This window comes from Mus caroli, chromosome 6 (genome assembly GCF_900094665.2).
Source record: "Mus caroli chromosome 6, CAROLI_EIJ_v1.1, whole genome shotgun sequence".
In the NCBI taxonomy this organism is placed as follows: Eukaryota; Metazoa; Chordata; class Mammalia; order Rodentia; family Muridae; genus Mus; species Mus caroli.
In genome coordinates, this window is record NC_034575.1 from 84,063,912 (window position 1) to 84,069,851 (window position 5,940).

Consider the following 5,940-nt stretch of genomic DNA (forward strand, 5'->3'; position numbering starts at 1 on the left):
AGCATACATATGCATACCTAAGAACTTTAAGTGTTTTTATCTTACACAAAACAATGGTCCCTTTCATAGTGTTGTTTTCCTTCTAATACTATTGGCTAGTCCTTCCATCAACTATATAAGACCATCTTTTCTCTTTTTCTTTCATTTAAAGCATTCTCCTTTAATGGCTCAAGTTTCTACTTCAGAGTCTTCAGGAGCTTTCTTGCAGGTTGCAATGTTTTATCCTGAAATACTGGGAAGGCCCCCACAATGGTGGGCACATTTTTCCAGACTTTTGCATGAAGACTATGCTTTCCCCTTTTGTCCCCCTCATCTTTAAAGGGGAGAGGAGAAGGTAANGGAGGGGCTGATGGTTTGGGCGGCATACTGCACCTCAACCTCCAGCGGGACATCCAACTACAGANGTCACTGTCACTATCAGTCCCGACACTGTCACTAGTAGACCCATCAGAGCTAGATTCTGTCTTCTCTTTCTTATCTTTGATTTGCTGTCTAAGCTATTTAGGTTTTCCGCGGCTAGCCTGAGAAGCAATCTCCTTAGCCTCCTCAAGCACTGCCGCTCCTTCCTCTATTTCAGCATTGTATTTTCCACTGGCGTCCCTCAAGCACGCCCTGACCAAGATCCAGATGGCTAACATTTTTACTTTCATTTTAGTCACAGTTGAACCCATATCGTTTAAATTCCCTCCGTCTCTATATCTGAGATCCTTAGTGCTCCGTTCCCTTTTTTCCGGGGAACCTATCAGGTCTATGCTTTATTTAGTTGCTGAAATTCCCTCTGTCTCTATTCCTGAGAACCTCAGTGCTTCGTCCCTTTTTTCCTGGGAACCTTACCTTCATCTCTATACCTGAGAACCTTTCTGATTTTCTCCTTCATGAAGAGAGACAATCACTTCAAACCTCCCAAAAAGAAACTGAGCTTAGATACACCAACCTTCCACCAAGGTGTTGCTCTCTCTAGCAGAATAAGTTTACTTTTTCAACCACCTTCTGGTGATTTAATTATAATTCCTTGCTGGGTTTGGTGACTTGTCTACCTACATCCTTTAGCCATTTCCACTGGCCATATGTCTGCCAAGCACTGTAATGGTCTCAGTCTATAGTAGTCCTTTCTCAAGTCTCTGAGGTTACCTGTCCGTACTGTCTATGCAAGTCCCATTTTTAAAATATAAAGCTGCCTGGTCTATAATTTAGATCACTTTGGACATTTGCCTCTGCTCTGCTCTGCCTCTCCTGTCTGGCCTTGATACACCCATCCTATCTATTTGACTTGTCTACTAAAATCTGAATGCCCTCCATTTGGAAACTGCATTTTCCTTCGCCCTTTACAAGATGGCATCACTCTGATTTCTCATTTTCAAGTATCAAACAGAACTAAACACAATAAAAAACTTAAGAGAAAATGAATTAACAGGGAGCATTTAAGATAACTACAATAAATGTTGACATGTACCTCTGACAGAGTAGATAAAAACACAGAATTTAGAGGTAGCCACAGACTCTTACAGTCTAAGTTACGAGGTTCTAAACTGGCCACTTACCTAAATTTCCTTACTGCTGCTTACTAAACTTTCCTTACCGCAGTTTACTAAAGTTTCCTTAGGCCTGTACTTTCTTTACTTACCATTGCCAACTGATGTGATGAGTTCCCCCCTTACCGGCCACCACTTGCCGCAGTCTCTGACCCACAGAGACAAGAACTACACGGANACCAAGTCGGGTTCACGAAACAGCTGTTTGGATAGTAATGGCTCCCATAGGCTCATATATTTGAATTCTTAGAGAGTAGCACTACTAGAAGGTGTGGCCTTGTTGAAGTGTATCACTGCGGCTGGGTTTTGAGGTTTCAAATGCTCAAGCCAGGCCCAGTGTCACTCTCTCTTCCTGCTGCCTGTAGATCTGGGTATCAAAGTCTCAGCTACCGCTCCAGCAACATACCTGCATGCATGACCCTGTTTCCCACCATGATGACAGTATACTAAACATCTCGATTTGTAAGCCCCAATGAAATATTTTCCTTTACAAGAGTTGCTGTCGCCAAGGTGTCTCTCCATAGCAATATTGACCAAGATACACTGCTTAAGGGAGTGGGTGGAAGAGGACCTAAGTATTGAGGAGCCACCTAGCACACCCTGCTGCTGAGGCTGCAGCCCTTAGAATAGAAGGAATTGTCACCCTTCTGTGGTAAGTTTCTCTCCTACCCCCTGNAATGTTCCATTATACTCCCTCCAGGGTAGAGGAGGCCCCAGGGCAGGGTGTAGTCTGGGTCATTGTGAAAGTGGGTCACCTCTGGTTGTCTATGGCTGCCTCAGGGCCTACACCAGATAACTTTAAACTCTCTATGCTAAATGTACCACATAGGAATGGAAAACTCTTCAACTAGTTAAAAGAATGTTTGTCTGACTTGGTGTCATAATGCCTTTAATACCAGCAGTTGAGAGGCAGAGGCAGGCAGCTCTCTGTGTGTTCAAGGATAGCCTGGTCTTCATGGAGCATCATCTATGTCATTCTCAGTCATCCAACTCACAGGACTAGGTACGGTTGTCCAGAATACCAGACTTGTGACCTTGGGATAGCTCTGGGCAATTATACAAAATAAAACCCGAGGGGATTTTATGTCCCTCATAGACTATAAGTTAGAGAATGGCGTTTGACTCTATCCCCAATGAGAATAGGATCCTGACTTTGGCAAGGCATGGCTTCTGGTACCTAGTCTCATCACAGAGTATGTCTGATACATGGGAGATGGCCTTTCCTGCTGGGAGGGGATGCCTAATGATACCACTCCCCTCACTGATCTCCCTTGTGAACACTCTAAGCATTCCTGGTGCACCACAGGGTCCCGTGCACTGGCCCCATGCGTGTCACAACAGCAGTCTGTTGCACAGGAGCGGTTCACCTCACTGACCCCGGCACCAACTGTGTTAAAAAGGTCTCTTCAGTAACCATGTCTCTTTAATCACCATGTCACGGGGAACATCAAGACACACCTGGAGTCCCGGCGACTCCTGTGGATGCTCACAGAAGAGGACACAGAAGGCGACTGCATTTGCCTGAGGACCCCCACACACTGGCAAGTCCACCCCTCCTGCTCATGCTCATTAGAGCCACTCTCTGGGATCTGAACAGAGACTGAAGACCAGCAGGTCTCCAGGGAACCTCCAGGCCTCCAGTGCCAGACTGGGACGGCTACGACAGCCAGCGTCATGAACTGAACAACTGCCGGATTCTCAGCCTCTCCAGAGTGAAAAAGCCATTGCTGCATGTGCTGGCTAGCTAGTTATATGTGAATTTTTTTGACACAAGCAGGAGCCATTTTGGAAGAAGGAATTAAGAAAATACCTCCCACTAGATTGGCCTATGGGCAAACCTGTTTTCTTGATTTGATGATTGCTATAGGAAGCCCAGTTTATCATGGGCAGGGCCACCCCTAGGCATGTGGGCCTGGGTGCTAGAGTGAAGCAGACTGGGCAAATCTTGAAGAATAAGCCAGTAAGCAACGTTCCTCCATGGTCTCTGCATAGTTTCTGCCTTGAGTTCCTGCCCTGACTTCTCTGCATGATGGACTGTTAAGTTAGAAGATGAAATTAACCCTTTCCTCCCAAGTTGCTTTTCTGTCATGGCATTTTACCACAGCAATAAAAACCCTAACAAGACATGGACTACCTGGACTGCATCTTGGAGCTAATCTGATACACCAAGTGTATATGTGCATATACATGCATTGTGTGTGTGTGTGCGTGCGTGCATGTGTTCTCTTCCTTTAGAGAACNTTGATGAATGCATCATGTCTGCATCTTGTACAGTTTAGTGGCTCTGCCTCAGTTAACTTCTCTTTTCTTGGTACCTGCTGCTGTTGCTCCTTTCACAGCCTGGGCTTCTGCATTTCTTAGATATCCAATACTTTGTCCCATGGAATTAACTCATTAGATCCCCTAAACAACTGTCCCTTACCCAGGAGCCCTGAAGAGAGGAAGACCAAGACCTTTTCAGAATATGTTCTAACATGCTTTAAAAAAAAAAAGGCCACAACTGTAATCTGAGCACTAAGGCTGAGGCAGGAGGCTTGCTTTCAGTTTGAAGCCAACCTAGTCTACATGGCTTCTAGACAAGTCAGGGCTATTCAGTGACACTCTATCTGGGGATGGGGTATGGCTCAGCATGAACTGGGGGAGCCAGGTTGTTTNAGTGCCTCTAGCATAAGCTGGATTGATCGCACTATTTGGCCTACTGCTTGTGGAGACCAGCTCTGTGATGGCTATTATTGGTTGTCAACTTTACTGCATCTGGAATTCACTAAAACCCAAATGGCTAGACACATCTATAAAGAGTTTCCTCTTCCTCTTCCTCTTCCTCCTCCTCCTCTTTTTCCAGACAGGGTTTCTCTGTGTAGCAACCTTGGATGTTCTTGAATTTGCTTTGTAGACCAGGCTGGTCTCAAACTCAGAGATCCTCCTGTCTCGAGGCTGCCTCATGAGTGCTGGGATTAAAGTTATAAACCACCACCACCCAGTGAGGGATTTTTTTTTCCCCCTTAATTAAATCATTTGAAGCCGGGCAGTGATGGCGCACTCCTTTAATCCCAGCACTTGGGAGGCAGAAGCAGGCAGATTTCTGAGTTCGAGGCCATCCTGGTCTACAGAGTGAGTTCCAGGACAGCCAGGGCTACACAGAGAAACCCTGTCTCGAAACAACAACAACAACAACAACAATCATTTGAAGTGGGAATACCCATTTCTAATCTGGATTTTTGAGGTGGGAAGATCTATCTTTAATCTGAGCCACACCTTCTGCTGGCTGCCATAAATAACAGATATGAAAGAAGGAAGCGTGCTCTCTTGGCCTGCTTGCTCTCTGCTGCAACTCCATCCCTTTACTGGCATTAGAAAGCCTACTTGAGATTCCAGCATATACTGAAGAGCAGCTAAGACACCAAGCCTTATGGATGGAACAACGATGGGATCCTTGGGCCTTCCATTTTATAGACAACCATTGCTGNATTAGCTGAACCACAGCCTGTAAGCCATTCTAATAAATCCCATCTATATGCGTGTGTGTATATATATCCATCCATATACACATGTGTACATATATACATGTATGGGAGATATATGTGTTTGTGTGGGGTGGGGTTATTAGAGATTCATTCTATAAGTCTGTCCCTCTAGAGAACCCTGACTAATAATACACTCTCCTCCCCTTCATTCTGCGCTCTCCATTTTCAGTCTCCAGAACAACCTTGTTTGCCTGTTTCCTGTGTGGGTGGGCTACTGGGCAGATTCCTGCCAAATTTGGAAGGAAGTAGCCATGTCAGTTGCATATCTGCTGATTTGCCTCAGTTCCAGAGCCTGGCACTGTTCTCCCAGCCTTTCTGATGCTAGGGATGATGAACCAGGCCTCCATTTCTACATGATGCTCTCTCTCATTGTCATGCAACAAGAGAAGACAGGTTTCAGTCTGTCCTGGTGAGCCATCTCAGCTAGTAGGGTACTTGCCTGTGCTGGCCTTGCTTTTCAACTGTCATGAAGACAGTCTTGCAGAACGTGAGCACACGTCAGACTCCTGCATCGAATGTGAGCACAGGTCAGACTCTTGCATCGAACCTGTGTCCCCCCCTCCCCCCTCCCAGCTTCTGTTGACCTCGGCTGGCTGCTGTCCCCGACAAGCTTCCAATTGCCCTGAAGCATCTTCCAGACACCAGGGCCTGTGCTAGCCTCCAGTCCCCAGGCTTCTCTGTCCTGTCCCCAGCCTGACACTGTCCAGCAGGGCTATCTGATAAGTGTTAACAGGACGACTGCAGATGAGGCCCGTGACATGTGACATCTCGTTTCCTTCTTCAGCACCTCCACCAGTGCTGCAGCCTCCATCTTGAGGCCAAGTGGCCAAAATGGCAGTTGCTGTTAAGAATCAGAATCATCTGCAGTTTTTAACCTTCAAGGA